A 17,712-nucleotide genomic window follows, 5' to 3' on the forward strand; every position below is an offset into this window, starting at 1 on the left:
CAAGGGACTTGCTGTACATTGCGAATTCATGGAGGTTAAGTCCATTAATGTCTATTAGTCAGGATGGGTAAGGAATAGTGTCCCTAGACTCTGTTGTCAGAGGGTGGAGATGGATGGCAGGAGAGAGATCACTTGATCATTACCTGTTATGTTCACTTCCTGTGGGGCACCTGGTATTGGCCACTCTCGGCAGACAGTATACTGGGCTGGATGGACCTTTAGTCTGACCTCGTATGGCCATTCTTATGTTCTTAAATGAACGAAAAGTAAACAAACTTTACATTGTTTTGATCTACAATATAAAAGCAACAGTTGGGATGCATGCAGAGCTGAAAAAGTAATTTGGTAATTATTTAATACGTGTAAGGACAAATAATACGAACCATAACAAGGTTTTTAGAGTTCTTCCACATTCTGATGCGAACATATTGAGCCAAACAGAATTCTGGAGGACGTGACTAAAGGCAGAATTTTGTCTGGTAAACTGTAGAAATATGTAGCAAGGTATCACTTATAGGAAAACTCAGAGAAACTCACAAGCTTAATCCATCACAGTACAACTTGCTTCCTAAAGTGACAGACAGTCTGAATCTCAGACTCTTCTCCTTCCTTGCCCAATGTTTGAAAAGGTTTTTACCCTATAGCCGCATCTTCCCACTGAATGGTGCTTTTGAGAGACTGTGCCTGAAGTTCAGTATTTCTGCAGTTCTGCTCTCTTGCACTGGATTAGTCAGTTTAGATTACTGTACATTCAGCACCGCACATTAAGACCACTGATGAAATACTTACCAGATATAGTCCTTGGAAAACTCCATTAACTTCAGCGGAGAGTCAATGGAATAGAAAAACAAGCCTATGGAGCAGCAGAGGAAGGAGGATAGGGGGTGGTGGAAAGAGTGCGCGTGCACACACACACACGCTGGTCAAATTTAGCCCTGGCATAAGCAAATGCAATACTGATTTCACTGGGAGTTTCATTTACTGACATCAAGGCTGAATTTGGTTATTATTGTCTAGGCTTAGAGGTGCTCACTACTTTGCAGAATGAAATCCTAAGGATGCAAATTAATTTTTTAGGGCAGTCGATTAATTGCAGTTAACTCACATAATTAACTAAAAAAATTAATCACAAATAATAAAATTAATCTGTTTTAATCGCACTGTTAAACAATAGAATACCAACTGACATTTATTAAATATTTTGGATGTTTTTCTACACTTTTCATATACATTGTATTCTGTGTTGTAATTGAAATCAAAGTGTATGTCATTTTTTATTACAAATATTTGCACTGTAAAAATGATACACAAAAGAAATAGTATTTTTCAATTCACCTCATACAAGTACTGAAGTGAAATCTCTTTTGTCATGAAAGTGCAGCTTACCAATGTAGATTTTTTTTGTTAAAGATTTTTTTTTTTTGTTACCAGAAAGTGAGAACAGGCATTTGCATGGCACTTTTGTAGCTGGCACTGCAAGGTATTTATGTGCCAGATATGTTAAACATTCGTATGCTCCCACATGCTTCAGCCACCATTCCAGAATTGATGATGCTTGTTAAAAAAATAATGCATTAATTAAATTTGTAACTGAACTCCTTGGAGGAGAATTGTATGTCCCCTGCTCTGTTTTACCCACATTCTGCCATATATTTCATGTTACAGCAATCTCAGATGATGACCCAGCACATGTTGTTCAGTTTAAGAACTCTTTCACCGCAGATCTGGCAAAACGCAAAGAAGGTACCAATGTGAGATTTCTAAGGATAGCTACAGCACTCGACCCAAGGTTTAAGAATCTGAAGTGCCTTCCAAAATCTGAGCGGGACAAGGAATGGAGCATGCTTTCAGATGTCTTAAAAGAGCAACACTTTGACATTGAAACTATAGAACCTGAGTCACCAAAAAAGAAAATCAACCTTCTGCTGGTGGCAACTACTCGGATAATAAAAATGAACATGCATAAGTCTGCACTGCTCTGGACTGTTATCAAGCAGAACCCATCACCAGCAGGGATCCATGTTCCCTGGAATGGTGGCTGAAGCATGAAGGGACATATGAATCTTTTGCGCATCTGGCACATAAATATCATGCAACAACGTTTACAACAGTGCCATGAGAATGTCCATTCTCTTTCAGGTGACACTGTAAACAAGAAGCAGGCACAATTATCTCCTGCAAATATAAATAAACTTGTATGTCTGAGCGATTGGCTGAACAAGAAATAGGACTGAATGGACTTGTAGGCTCTAAAATTTTATATTGTTTTATTTTTGAGTGCTCTTTTTGTAATAATTCTACATTTGTACATTCAACTTTCATGACAGAGATTGCACTACAGTACTAGTATTAAGTGAATTGAAAAATACTATTTATTTTGTTTTTTTTACAGTTCAAATACTGTAATCAAAATTAAATATAAAGTGAGCACTGTACACTTTGTATTCTGTGTTGTAATTGAAATCAATATATTTGAAAATGTAGAAAACATCTACAAATAGTTAAATAAATGGCATTCGATTATTAACAGTGCAATTAATTTCAATTATTTTTTTAATTGTGCGATTAATTTTTTTTAATCGCTTGACAGCCTCAATTTTTTTTTTAAACAAAGAACCTACACATCTAGAACCAGTTGTAGTCAACTCTTGATTAAATGTCTATTTAGAGTTATATGCAGTGTTGTTATAGCTGTGTTGGTCCCACAATAGCAGCGAGACAATGTGGATGAGATATCTTTTACTGGATCAAGCTCTGTTGAACAGAGAGAGAAGCTTTCAAGCTACACAGAGCTCTTCCTCAGGTCTGGGAAAAGTGTCACAGATAAATACAAGATGGAACAGATAGTTTAGTATAAGTCATTAGCACAAATTTTAAAGGACAATTCAAGGCAAAGAGGCCTGTTAACACCCCTGTAGTCATAGGACAAAAAGGGGGGGTTAGTGGGTTACAGATTGCCGTAATAAGCCATAAATCCAGTGTCTTTAAGAACATGATTTTTAGTCTAGCAAAGTTATGAATTTAACTTCCCAGGCTCATCTTTTGAAAGTGTTGTGGAAATTTCCTTTGAGAATGAGGACTGATAGGTTAGATACGGAGTGATTCCTCACAGGGACCCAGAGATCAGACTCTAGCCCAAGCCCAAATGTCTACACAGCAATTTTTCAGCCCCTCAACCTGAGCCCCGCCAGCCCGGGTCACCTGTAGACGTACCCTCAAAAACAAATCAATCAGAAAAGAGGCTCAAGAAGGCAACCACATGATTTGACAGTAGCCCCATTTTTGTGGAGCCATTTAACAGTTTGAGCATAAAGTCCAACATTATATCTCAGGAATTTTAAGGAATTGACAACCAAGATTGTGTATTCAAATATCATTTCTGATTCACTAAAGAATTAGACAGTAAATTTATTTCCCGAATTTCAAGGGACAAGGGTGTGCAAACGCTTAATGACCACTTTTCACCCACTTAGCTCACAAGCTCTCACCAAAGCAACCAGTCTTGCATTCCTTTCTAAACCCATTGAATTCAGTAAGGAGTTCTGGTTGAGGAACAAATCCCCAGCGAGCGTTTCAGCCTAAGGGAATGGTTACCTGTTTGGAGAAGAGTAAGGAAGAATTGGGGATAGAAACCTCAAGACAAAATCTGTAAAACTGGAGTGATAATTTGTAGTTAGGAATTGGAAAGCAAACCAACAGCAGTACATTTACTATGACTAAGACAGCTCCGTGATGGTATTCAGATGTGACTCTGCAGGTGGGAAGGATAAGTAAAAAGCACAATGTTTTTATTTCTAAGGTTTTTTTACTACAGTATGGCTGAAACAGATATACTAGGAAGCATTAGCGAGTAAATGCTTCTTAGCCCTGCAAGCTTTCAGGAGGAAAATAAGATTTACTACGTTTCTAAGCTGTTACAGCTCCGGTAATGGCTGCAACATACAAATAATTATAACAGTGATCTAAGCACAATACCTGTACACATCTAGGATGGTGGTAGACATCAGCATTAGTATCTGTAACTGATGAAAAGGAGTTAGAAATTCCTGCCACTTTATGGAACTTTTCATACTTATAGCACAGTGATTTATGGAAAGAAATAGCTGGTAGCTCTTACGCTTTTGAGACTTTTCCATGTTAAACTTGTTGATGTATTTATCTTATATTTATATACACCCCCCAAAAAAACCTATGTTAAAAGAACATTAACGTTGCAAAATTAAGCACTCAAAGGTTAGGAAATGCCAGAATCAAGATTCTTTAATTCAGCCCTCTTGCAGATATGCATTATGATAATTCTAAATTACATGATCACAATACTACTTTTTCCATCAGGACCCATGCTTCATTCACTGCATAGAATGGATGGTGCTCACTAATATTTCTGCTTATCTTCATCATCCAATGAGTGGCCCCATGCATTATTTACTACAGACTATTAGTGCTCTCAGGGTAGTTTTTTTTAGTGCTTTGCCACCATTAACGGACTTATCTTCACAAGACCCCTGTGAGGTGAAATTGTCTTGCTATCCCCATTTTACATATAGGGAACAGGACATAGAAATTAGGGCCAAAATTGTCAAATGTCAACTAATTTTGGGTGCCCAACTGGAGTAGACTAAGACCCGATTTTTCAGAATAGTTAGCATTTATTAACTCTTTATATTTACAGAGCAGCACTTCCACTGAATTCAGTTGCCATTGTCAGTGCTCAGCTTTTCCACAAATCAGACCCTTGGTGTCTCCAGTTGGGTGCCCAGAAAATGAGAAACACAGTGACCACTCATGACATGTTGTCTATGTGACCTGCCCAGCATCCCATAAGAACTCACTGTGGCTCAAGCACGGATAGAGTCCAGTTTTCCAGGGTGGCAATCAACAGTCTTAACCATGAGACTTTCCTTTCTCTCCTCGCCTCATTCACTATATGCTTTCCAACTTCTGCAACAAATGAAAGAGTTGTACAGATAACAGTCTCTATTATTATGCAACCTGGATTCATTCTCACAGCACAGTCCATCCTGTGCACTACATGAGGCAGGGATACTGTGGAAAAAGTAGTACACCTCTATCCCGATATAACACAAATTCGGATAGAACGCGCTAAAGCAGTGCTCTGAGAGGGGTGGGGGCTGCGCACACCAGCGGATCAAAGCAAGTTCGATATAACATGGTTTCACCTATAACACGGTAAGATTTTTTGGCTTCCGAGGACAATGTTATATCGGGGTAGAGGTACATATGATCTCGTAATTAAAGCCTGCCTTAATTCTGACATTTACTGACTTTTAAATGCTTGACTTTGCAACTTGATTTTTTTTTTAACGTAGGAAATTACACACCAAAATACTAAGTCTTTAAAAAGCAAACTGAAAGAACAACTTCTATCATGTGGAGCCATAAAGACCCCCAATTTGTCTCATCAATCAATGTTGGGACGCTGAGATCCACAGCACAGTCCTCTGCTACTTGAGTTCATCCTGCTCGTTCCCTCTTGCCCATCTTCCCAGCCTGCTTCTCTTTCCCCTCTCTTCCTCTGCATTCCAGGCAAGCGCTTCTTTCTGCTCTGCACTGCTGGGGTACAAGCAGGTGGAGCCACTGAGACCATAGCAGAGTTTCCCTGTTCTCAGTTCCTGTGTTCAGCATCACAGCAACTCTCAGAAGCCAGGAGGCACAAGCACTGCTCAGCCCTCATAGCCCTATCCTGGAGCATGCTCGGTCACTTTCTGGGGATGGTGCATGTAGTCCAGTCTACATTCAGAGCTCTGAGGGGACTGAGCATACTTACGGCAGATAAACTCTACAGAGAATTATTTTGGTGAAGTTCTACGGATTGTGTCCCACAAATTATAATAGATGATCACAACTGTCCTTTCTGGCCTTGGAATCTATTAATTTAATGGCTAAGCAAATCTATACTTAGCACATGCAAATTGAGATTTTTCAAAGGCTTGTAATTTTGGCCAAATCTGGGAGTTTATTCAGGGGAAAGCAAAGCTACACATCCCAGCCACAAAAGCAATCCCCTGCCAAATTTCATCCCCTGACACCCCCCAGCACGGAGGTGCTACAGCTTGGTACAAAACAGTTGTAAGAATTTTCAACATGAGCAAAACAATGTATTTTTCCCTGACCTCGTTCTTGGAAATGTCTGAAGCATTTTTTCTGAACTTTCAAAATATATTCAGCCTGAAGCAGACACAGCATGGGAAATTTCAACCCCAACGCTTACAATTTGTTAAACTTATAAGCAATTGAAAACAGAGTCTTATAATGGGAAATGTTGGGCAACCTTAAGTATAGGTGGTGCTACCAGGTCTGCCAATGATGTAGAACATGAGAACCAATTAGCAGTTTTCCTTCTGAAGGACTAAACATAATGAATGAGAACAAAACCTCAGTGGGGGACAAATGTTACTTGTCTAAACAACACAATCAATTCTTGCATTAATTTGACTTGTTTAAGCTTCAGGATACTGCTGGCCTGAATTCAGGAGGACTGTACACCATGTAACAACACTGCTCCTGAAACATATGAAAAGATTTCTGAGCAGGTAAAAGATTAATGGGAAGGCCTGTCTTTTGATTGATGAATCTATAACCTTGAGCAACAAGCACACTCTCATAAACTATATCTGCCATGTGAGACAGACAAAATGAAAGAACCTCATGTTACAATCTCAGATCTCAATAAACATCGAGACCAGAAAGTTAATACTGTCACTAACCATCTGTTCAGATGTTTGCCTGGCTACAGTTCTGACAATACTTATATGGAGCAAAAGTTAATCACATATACAAATGAACAAGAGTACTCTTGGGCAGGAAATTCCATATACCATAACAGTTTCTGGAAAAATACGTAGCTGTCTTTGCTCTACTCTGCAATTTCAACCACATAATCAAATTGACTGTTAAAAAACTGCATTGAGGTCAATGGTGTAAACCACTTTAGAATCTCTGAACAAATGTTTTTGTTTATTTGCTTTACAGCCTATTAAAAATATCACCAGAGAATCAATGTGAATTAGATCAAAGTCTGGAATATGTTAATTTGCTGCATCTTGAACCGCAAGTTTGAGACCACTTTCTAGCATTCAGCAGTACAGCAGAGTGAATTGTGCAAGCATTTTGTAATTACTTCTTGTGATGGTCAAAGGCCACAATCATCTAAAATTCATTTATTTCTGCCAGTTGGTCTCTATTTGAAATGATCAGGGCAACAGTCAGTGGATTCTTTCCCTATCTATTTTTAAAAGTGTGAGAACATAGTGTCTGTAACTCAGGAGACTGTATAATTTACAAACAAGTGCAAGGATGATGGAAGTACCAGCTTCCCCCTTTGCCCCAACTACGTGCCTAATCTGGAGGTGGCAACTCCAGAGGTGAAAGGAGGTTCCGGGTTCCATTGCCTGTTCATGGTCTTTGACCTCAGAACACCAAGTGGCATAGGATTTGGCAATGTGGACATTTTTCACTGAGAAATGGAATTGGAAAAAACAAGGCAGACATTAGATGACAACGGATTTTTGGTCACTACTTAATTTGTGCAAATTTCAAACACACAACCTAAAGATGAACAACTCTACACATTATATCCTAGTATCAGTCCTTAGGTTTGCAGTCCCCCACAGCTATTCATAGCTCTCTAGCCTAACTCCTCCTAGATAAAGTAACCATTCTTGGAAAAGCCCGTTATGTATTTGAAGATTCACTTCTACTTTTGGAGACTGAGCTCCAGACAGAGAGATCCATTCTATTAAGGCTACATTTTCCCTAGAAAGTATTAACAACTTGAGTATGTATGACTACTCATGTCTGAAGGGGCAGCTGGTTATCAGAAAACATTTTGAGAAGTGATGTTACATGAGCCTGAGCAATAAAGCAGCTTTCCTATGAAGAATCCTAAATATATACTGTGACTACGTCCGAAATAGAGAGCCAAAGAAGGAAATCATTTATTTGGATCTATTACTAATGTGACGATTGTGAAGTCTGTCACCAAGATTGTGTATGTAATAAGATTATGGTCATTGTTTTCAAAGCATACCATGTGCATTGCTCAGAAACAAGCTGGGGAATGGTCCCTTTCTAGTTCTTTTTACACGTTATATTACATGAGAACAGTCTTCTTTCACATCCACGGAACTACAGTTTGCTTTATTTTTTGGTATGCGCCTCTACTTATATCTAGACATCCTGCCTGTCACTCAGAACCATAACCTCTAGGTCCTCATACCCAGGTTATATCTAATTCTTGCAGGTTTTTTCTGCATAGCATCCCTAAAATACAGTCTTCCCTATCCATCTAACTAAAACTCCTATCTGGGGTGACCAATTTTATAGAGACAGTTCCGATATTTGGGGCTTTTTTTAATATAGGCTCCTGCTGCCCCCAACCACCTTGTCCCACTCATATCCATTCAATACTGATAGAAAGATCATTTTCCTAGCCCATTACCTTGACATAACCCCTTTTGGATCCCTTCACTGGACCCACTTTTCTATTGCAGCAATCATAAGCTATTTATCTTCATTTTCAAGGTCCTTCATGGCCTATCTCTATCCTGTCATACTATTCACTATTGAAATGTCAACTTCCACCTTCAATCGCCAATGATGCTAGCCTTAATCATGTGTGTTAAATTTTTGAACAGGCACCTTCATGCTTTCTATCATGCTGCCCTCAGTCTTGAGAGAAGCTCCCCCTAAACATTAGCAAAAGGATTATCCTGCTTCAAAGCCTTTCTCAAAACTTTATTTTTCATGATGTCTACAAGAAACTTGACAACCGCCAGGCTGCTGGTGTGCTGTTTCCTTGTACTACCGTCTGTCAGTCTGTATCCATCTGCTGTCTTGTTGTTATATGTAGGCCCTGTCTACACTAGCACTTATGTCACTCATGGGTGTGAAAAACACATCCGAGCAACATAAGTTTTGATGGCATAAGCACTCTGTACACAAGTACTATGCTGGCATGAGACATTCTCCCACCAACACAGCTATCACTGCTCGTAGAGCAGGTTTTATGTTGATGGAGAGCTCTCTGCCATCAGCATAACGTGGCTACATTAGTGCTCTCACAGCAGCACAACTGTATCGGTACAGCTGTGCCACTGTAAGCTTATAAGTGTAGACATTGGCTTAGACTATAAGCTCTTTGGGGCAGAGACAGCCTTTTTGTTCTGTGTTTAGACACCACTTAGTACAATGGGGTCCTACTCCATGACTAGGGCTCCTAGGCACTACACCAATACAAACATACAGTACGCTATTCTTCCCCAGACCCGAATACATATGTCTCTGCTAAACAGTTCCTCCTATTGCTTTCTGCACCAACATTTTCAGATAACATTATACTTTTAGTTGCAGATAACTTGCTATTGTTTTAGCTGGCCTAGAGGCCACCAGTCAAGGATCTAGCAAATGTATATGCATAGAGCAAAAAGACGGTTTTCCTTATGTTTGACTTCTTGTTCATACTTCTCATGCTTGTATACAAGAACTTAAACTTCTTTTAAGTGATGTCATTATTTTTTGTTAAAATACTTTGTTCCTCATGCTATTTACTTTAATAGTCTTTTTGCCCTCCTATCATGAGCTTTTTTTTTTTTTTACAGCCAAATACCATTTCCCTTATTGTATTAGAATGCGAAAGCCTATTAATATTTTTGTTATTTTTGTATCTGCTCTTCTGTCCCTTCTATCAATTATCACCTCTCTCATACAGGTACCCTCCAATCTTCTACCCCATTCACACCCTCACTCTATCTGCTCCACCCACCAATGCCCTCTGACTGCCTCTGAGGAGCAGTGGGCACTGTCCGGGGTTCTCTGCTGGGGGTCCCCCTCTGGATCCCTGCTTTTCAACCTGTGACCCTCACTCCCATCTGTTTTTTCATTTGTTGTCCCTCACAATCTTTTGATGCCTGGATTCAGTGTCTCCTCCCCATAGACTGGGGCGGGGGGGGGAAGAGGCTATAGATGTAGGGGCCTGCTCACTCCCCAGACACTCAATAGGTGCAGTCATCCCTCACCAATCTATTCCATTCACCCCACCCATCTCTTTTGCCACCACCCTACCAGTTTGCTGTTCTGCAACTACTTGTGCCCCCTACTCAATCTGCTCAACTGCCCTGTTAACATGTAATCCCCATGTAACCCCCTAAACGGCTCCTCAAACAGATCCCGCCCCCATACACGCTACCAGAGTCCCCATTCCCCTCTCCTATCAGCCTCCCCCTACAGATTCTGATCCAATCCCTCCGGCAGCCACACACCTCCAAACCCCACCTCGAACATCTAGATCCTCTCCCCAACCTAGTCACCCCCCTTATCCCTTCACACCCAATTGTCTGCAATCCCCACATTCAGCCCCCCACTCCCACCGACCAGCACCTCCTTTCAGCCCCTTACCTGACACCTCCAGATCCTCTCCCCCGCCATAATCCCCCAAACCTTGCAGCCCCTCCCCCGAGCCCCACAGCCCCTCCGACTCCCACCTCTGATCCCCCTCCGGACCCCACAGGCGCCACCGCGCCCCCCACTTCCCTCCCTCGGAATCTGCTGCGGTCCGGCCCGTTTCGCTCCGGGGGAAGCTCCGCGCGCGGCGCAGGCCCTCAGCGGTCTCGCACCACTCGCGGCAGCCGCGGGGCTGGAGGCGGGAGGCTGCGCTCGGGCGGGCCCAGCAACGCCGCGCGACTCGGCGCGAGGCTTCTTTCGCGCAGCCAATGGCGCGTGGGGTGCGGTGAGTGTGGGCGGCCTCGGCGGGCGGAGATGCTGGGGGGAGGCGGCAGCCTGCCCGCTGCCGCCATGATGCTTGTTTGCTTTCAATGCGTGTGAGGGGAAGGGGGAGGAGGCGGGGGGGAAGCTGCTCTCCCGTCCGGCCCGCGGCAGGAAACAAAGAGCCAGGCAGGCAGCGGAGAGAGGGCGGCGGGGAGACGGGGATGCTGCAGCCACAGGTACGAGGAGAAGCGGGTGTAGCGACTCCCGTCTGCGTGGTACCCCCGGGCCTCACCTCGAGGGGGGGCTCTTGTTGTGGGAGTCGGGCAGAGTATTACTGGGGGCGAGTATTATTACTCCGGAGAGGGTATTATTGCGCTTGTGGGGGAGGGGAGGGAGAGAGTACTGCTGCTTTGAGGGGGGCAAGGGGCGGGTATTATCGCTCTGGGAGAATAGAGGTGGGGAGAAGCCTTACTGCTCCAGGGGGAGGGGGGCGCCCCTGTGTTGGGGATAAAAGCGATGGGAGTACCCTGAGTGGGCGTAGTATTGGCCTGGGAGGTGTGGGCAGAGACTGGTTCATTGGTTTGGAGGTGCGCTTGGGTTGGGGGGTATTGTTAGGGAAGTTGTGGGGGGTGAGCTAAGATCAAGCGGCAGTATTTGTTCTGGTGGGGGAGGGGAAGGGGTAACTATTGCTCTGGGGGAGGGTGGATGGTAGTATTGCTCAGGGGCCTGGGAAGTAGTAGTGATCTGAGCTGGGGGTGTTACTCCCTTAGAGGAAGTATTAACGCTTTGTGGGTGCTATCTGGAAAAAATGGGGAATCTTTTTGCTCTGAGGAGCAGGGGGCTGTATGGATACTCTTAAGTGTTGGAGAATTTTGGCTGGGAAGGGGTATTCCTCTCACAGGGCTGAGTGAGGAGAGGGGATGTCATTGTAGGGGAAGAAAGGGAGAAGCATTAGAGTATTGCTTGAAGATGGGGGGGAGGCTCTCAAGGAGCAGGGCTTGAGTGGGTTGTTGCTTTGAGAAACTCTGGTAGGAAATGGGGCTTTTTCAAGAGAAATTAGATTGAAGATTTATCCACATAATAAGGGAGCGGAGAGGAAAGGGGCCTCCTTACCTCAGTAGCTTATTGTACCCCATATTTATTTGCATTTAGAAAGTAATTATGCTACTTTAGGGTGGATTTGCAGTGAGAGGAAAGAGGGGGGCTTCTTTCAGAGGCAGAGGGTTATTATTCTCTTTTCAAAGGCTTATATACATTGAGAAAGCAATTAAGAGGCAGTGACAATGGACTTGAAATTAGTATAATGGCATCTGGAAGTTTAAGAGTTTTTCCTGTGTAATTGAGTTTAAAATAATTAAACATAAAGACAGAGGGAAATGACATCAGTCTGATAATTGTCCATCTACAGTCAGACCACAATTTTCCATCAGTATCCCCCTTTGCATTGAGAGACTTTAATTCATTTAAGCTGATGTATCCTTTTTGTAAGTCTTGTTTTATGAACAAACAAAACTGGCTTGTAAACAGAATCTGTTTTCTGCTATGAGAGAAGCTTACACTTGCATTTGCTGCTGATGGTCTAAAACTGAGGCCTAGTTGGCAGGAAGGCCACAGCAGCAACTGCTTAGATCTGTCTGAAATAGAAAGGAAAGTGTGTTAGAGGGTGATTGACAACCCTGCTGTCCAATGCAACCAGTGGGGAGGGCAGAGCTTGTGGTTTCATGCAGGTAAGTGTCTGGGCCAAGGAGACTGTGGAACACACCCACATGTAGGGGGTAAACAGAGGGGAATTTGGATACATATCTCTCTGGGTTACTCCAAAGACAGGTTTATGCAATATGTTTACATGAACAGATGTGTGCATATCTTTAATAATGGAAATTATAATAATATCCAACTGATTGGGTTACTAAGCTCTTGAGCAAGCAATTACTTCTGTAATTGGTGGTTTGTGGGGAGGGATTGCTATTACATTTGTCAGACTCTGGGACAAACATGCAGGGAGTAAGCAGTTGTGAACTAGATGCAAGACCTATTTTGTCTGCTCTACATGCTCTTAAGTGTGAAGAATTTTAAGTTGCTATGTGTCTAACTGGCGAGGTTAGCACAACTCTTACAGGGCAACTCCTCATATTTTGGCCCAAATTTAGATTTTAGAAACAAACTTTTACATAACCTAACAATGTCTCTACAAATTAAAAAAAAAAAAAAAGTCTTTATGAAACTGGCTTCATTATCTCATCCACACTTCATATGGGGGAGGAAGCAGAAAAATGGCTTAAGTTTTCTTTTGATCTAAAATTTTAGCGATGTAGAGACAAAAATTGATTGAATATGACTCTCTAGAAAAACAGCTGATTTATAACTAGTTATGGCTCTTCAGTTGTCCTTTGTTTAGTTTCAGGGGGTTATTTTATTTATCTGGATTTCACTGTTATGAGTAACAGATTCAAAATTCAAAGGATTGAGGAATACCTGTGATAATTGTCTGGTTTTAAGTGTGAAGGTTTGCAAGTGTTGACTGGTAATTTTATTGTATCTTGCATTTTTTTTTCATCCTAGAGCAGGTCTCGTAATTGGAAATTTATCAACATTTCCACTGGGGTAATTTTACAGGATTATCTGCCCTGTGTTCTTCCTGCTGGTTCATCTGGACTCTGTGGAGTTTGCTGCTAGCAATGAAGCCTTCTGTGGGGGTTTATTCACGCTATTACTGAAATGGAGCCATTCGCATTTGGATTAACGCTTTATTCACTTTCCACTTGAATCGCTTGGATCAGTCCGTTTATAAAAAGGAGACTACTATGCATCTTTTTTCTGTTTGCATATTGAAGTTGAACTTGGTGCATCCTTGATGTGTTCAGGCTGTTTACTTTGCTTGAATATTAGAGGAAGAACTGAAATATAAAGATAGATGAGACTATAATACTGCATGGGCAGGTAACTACTTTTGGTATTTTATATTTTCAGATCTTTTCTTTTTAAAGAATGTAGTGTCTCCAAGTTTGAAGAAGTCTTGTTAAACTGGGTTCACAGTGGTAAATGTTGGAAATAAAAATATTGAGATCAGGATATTCTAGAAGTGAGCAAGAAGAGAACTACACCGCTTCCTCTATATAACGCCACCTGGTATAACACAAATTTGGATATAAAGTGATAAAGCAGTGCTCGGGGGGGGGGGGGAAGCGAGGCGGCGGGCTGTGCACTCTGGTGGATCAAAGCAAGTTCAATATAACACAGTTTCACCTATAACGCAGTAAGATTTTTTTGGCTCCCAGGGACAGCGTTATATCGAAGTAGAGGGGTATTAGTAAACCTGGTGTATTGTTTATAATGGAGAAAGCTGCTTTGAAAACTAGAAGAAATGCTTCCAATGTTATAAGATTTACAAAAAAATCGTGCACCTCACCGCAAAAAAGTTTAACATCCCTCCTAAGGCAGTGTTTCCCAAACTTGGGATGCCGCTTGTGTAGGGAAAGCTCCTGATGGGCTGGGCTGGTTTATTTACCTGCTGCGTCTGCTTGTCCGGCCAATCGCGGCTCCCACTGGCTGTGATTCCCTTCTCCAGGCCAATGGGAGCTGCTGAAAGCAGCGGCCAGTAAGTCCCTCAGCCCACACCGCTTCCAGCAGCTCCCATTGGCCTGGAGCAGCGAACCACGGCCAGTGGGAGCCGCAATCGGCTGGACCTGCGGATGCGGCAGGTAAACAAACCGTCCTGGCCCGCCAGGGGCTTTCCCTACGCAAGCGGTGTCCCAAGTTTGGGAAACACTGCTCTAAGGCTATGTGTACGCAGCACTTTCGTGGTAAAACTTTTATTGCTCAGGGGTGTGAAAAAAACCACATGCCTGACCGACAGAAGTTTTACAGACAAAAAGTGCCGGTGTGGACAGTGCTTTGTTGGTGGGAGATGCTCTCCTGCCGACAAAGCTACCACCCCTCATTTCACATGGTTTGGTTTTGTTGGTGAGCACAGCTATCACTTTATAAGACACTACCATATATCTAAAACTCCAGCTGCACAACCTTTTACTTCCAAACCCAAGAAGGTGAGGATTTTTGTTAATAGTGCAACATGCATTATTATCATAGCATTATCATAATGCCTAGGATTCCCACTCATGGAGCAGAATCCCATTGTTCTAGGTTCTGTAAAACACAAGCCGAAGATAGTCCCTGCCCCCAAAATGTTGCCTGCTGTTTGCTCTTTTTTTTTCTGCCAGCAAAATATTGTAATTTACAAGAACTCTGTTCATCTTGTCATGTAATTTTGGTGATACAAATGAATCATGGGTAACAATATTCCTGGTCCAGACAGCCACACTAATTAAGTGTGGGTTACGTGTGGGCCACATATTTGTGAAGGAAGACTCCATTTTTTCTTTAGAGTCTAGGATTGTATACACAATACCCATTACATAAGTCAATGCTATCTCCATAGATTTCCTTTGCTCCTTACAATTTTTTTTTTTTTTTTTTGACAAATGTTAATACTCAAAGGTAACAATTTGTAATGATGTAGAATCAGTTTGAGAAGAATATACTTCAGGCCTTAAAACCTGATGAGAATAGCCTTGCGGACTGACTCCCAAGATCTGAGTTTCATTCATAGTTCTGCCATAGACAGAGGTTATACCTTGCCTGGGTCACACAGTGGTTTTTTTTATTTTTAATTTGAGAATAAATTACTCCACAAGGGAGTTCTTAGGCTAGATTCAATAATGCCTGTAAAGTCTCTTGACATGGAAGCTGCTATGTAATTTTGAAAGTTTAATAGTAAAGTACACAGAGTAGACTCAAATTGAAGCTCTGCAGTGTTTAGTCTATCTCTACCTGACCTACTGTTTTGCATTCTTTCCCCAATCCAGTTTTGGTGCATCAGACTTGGAGGTGTGATCATTGTATAGATATCATAAGCCATAGCATTTATTGTAAGGTTATAGCCTAATTAAAATATGGAAAAGTCCACTTATTCTGGAAAGCTGACATGTATTTGTGTACACACACACAGTTTCCATATTCAGTGAATTTTTGCAATTGAATTAAAGCCTTGAAAATGTATGAAATGCTTAGACAGAGATCGGTTATCAAAAGCTGTTAAGATGCTTTAAACTTGCAGTTTTTAAGGGATTAATAACTATAACTCCAAAATAGCTTTGATTTTTTAAAAAACTTTTGGCAACTGCCGGAGAGAGGTCTGCAGGATAGCTTTTTTTTTTTTTTATATTATTATTTATTACTCAAAGCTCAACTCTCCCTTTTGTAAAATTGCTGCATAAATGACTGTCTAAGAGCATGGGATTTGGTGGTGCTGTCAAGAAGGGACCAGGCAGTGGCCAAGGAAGATTTTTTTTTTTTTTTTTTTTTTTTTTTTTTTTTTTTAAAAAAAAGGAAAAGTAAACAGCAGTGAGAGGCATTGGAGAAGAAATGCTTGCCCTGTTGGAACAGAGCCCATACTGTAAGAGAGATTAGGAGCTCTGCAGAATAGGTTCCTTCTCTGGCTGTGGAGCTCCTAAGGTTTGGGTGAGAGAGGTTCCCCAATAAGCACCCTAGGAGCTCCACTTGAGAGGAGCTAGGCCAATGTGGCACTTCTATGCATCTTTATTTTAGCAGCTAGCGAAGTTCCTGACTTGCAGAGTTTCCAAGCTCAGTATGAGAGAGTTCTTCAGGACCACAGGAACCTTCCTACTTCAAGCTTGCTCCAGTGGGTTTTGACTTCTAACAGCCCTCTTACTGCAGCATCTCAAACTACCTCCCTCCTTAACTCCTTTCTCTGCTGTATCTAGGGGAAAGTGGGGATTTGACAGCAGACTAGGGCTGGAGGGGTTTATAGAATGTGCTAAGCTAGTCTGAAGTAGGGTTTATGACATCAGGTTGCTGATGTGGAAGGGGATTATTTACCATGCTGCACCATGCCACAATACCAGGACCTTGCTGCATATCATAATTTAGGTTTAATGTGTAGTATATTAAAAAAATCTTTTAGTCTTACTGCTTTGGATACTTTGGGATCAACTCATAACTAAGGCGCTGATCCTGCAAGTTGATCTGACTTTAGTGAAACTCTACAAGTGGAAGGATCTGCGTAAGCAGATCAGCTTGCAGAATCAGGGCTAAGGCACTACATTTTAAAATAACTGATTGGTATTCGTGAACAGACTTTCTTCCATACGTTTGAGACATCTACAAAGATTGGAAGGCCTGAAGCTAAACCAAAACAAAACTAGGTCTGACTGTATACAACATTATCTGCATTGTCTGCCAGGGTAAGTGGGTAACTACAGGAGCAGCTCCATAGCTAAGATTAAGACATTGTTTGTGCCAACTTTGACCATGAATATCCATTTAACTGTTGTATTATCCTAGGTAAGGCTATTTTAGGAAAGTTTGAGATTACTCAAACTTTTAAAAATTTTGGGTTGTTTACAGTTTGAAAGTTTTTCTAACATTTTGCCTACTCAGACAGTTAGCTTAAAGACAAATTATGGCACATGCTTATTCTTATAGAAAACTTGCTCACAGACCTAATTTTTTCATTTGAGAGTTCATGAAACCTGCAGTGGTTTAACTTTTGTTTACTCAGTAATTCTACATGAGAAAACTGTAATCTATTAGTTACTATGCAGGAGGGAGCTCTGACTTGACCTAAGAGAAGATTCATGTGGTCTCAAATTAAGATATAATAAGATAGTGCTGCCTGGATTTCTAGTGCTGTAATTTTGAACATAACGAAATCCATATATAAGACAATACTTTTAGGGATCTTTAACTGGGTGTGGACCTCAATGTTTAAAGAAGTAAGAATAATCACAATATACCACAGTGCTAGCTTCATAGTTTTAGACTGTTGTGCTGCCAGCTTCAAGCAGTGATACTACGGTTAGAATGTTACCTATTTCATTACCGCTAATACATTTTAATAATGAAGTGGGTATTCACTCACAAAAGCTTATGCTCGAATACGTCTATTAGGTGCCACAGGACTCTTTG

General features: G+C 41.5%; 2 protein-coding genes across 5 annotated transcripts in view; one reads left to right on the plus strand and one right to left on the minus strand.

Annotated features, from left to right (window-relative positions):
* The window catches only part of GFPT2 (glutamine-fructose-6-phosphate transaminase 2), a 105,449-nt gene extending 96,484 nt beyond the window's left edge, over nt 1-8,965 (minus strand). Inside the window, 1 exon segment of the mRNA XM_075068161.1 lies at nt 144-8,965. The gene's annotated coding sequence lies outside the window, so the exon portion shown is untranslated.
* Nucleotides 8,966-10,725: 1,760 nt separating this feature from the next.
* The window catches only part of CNOT6 (CCR4-NOT transcription complex subunit 6), a 49,561-nt gene continuing 42,574 nt past the window's right edge, over nt 10,726-17,712 (plus strand). Inside the window, exons 1-2 of one of the 4 annotated variants that reach the window (XM_032802309.2) lie at nt 10,726-10,961; nt 13,288-13,665. The gene's annotated coding sequence lies outside the window, so the exon portion shown is untranslated. The remainder of the gene's footprint in view (nt 10,962-13,287; nt 13,666-17,712) is intronic. The other 3 variants (XM_032802317.2, XM_032802327.2, XM_032802333.2) reach the window with 3 other exon arrangements.

Source organism: Chelonoidis abingdonii, chromosome 7 (assembly GCF_003597395.2).
Source record: "Chelonoidis abingdonii isolate Lonesome George chromosome 7, CheloAbing_2.0, whole genome shotgun sequence".
NCBI lineage: Eukaryota > Metazoa > Chordata > Testudines > Testudinidae > Chelonoidis > Chelonoidis abingdonii.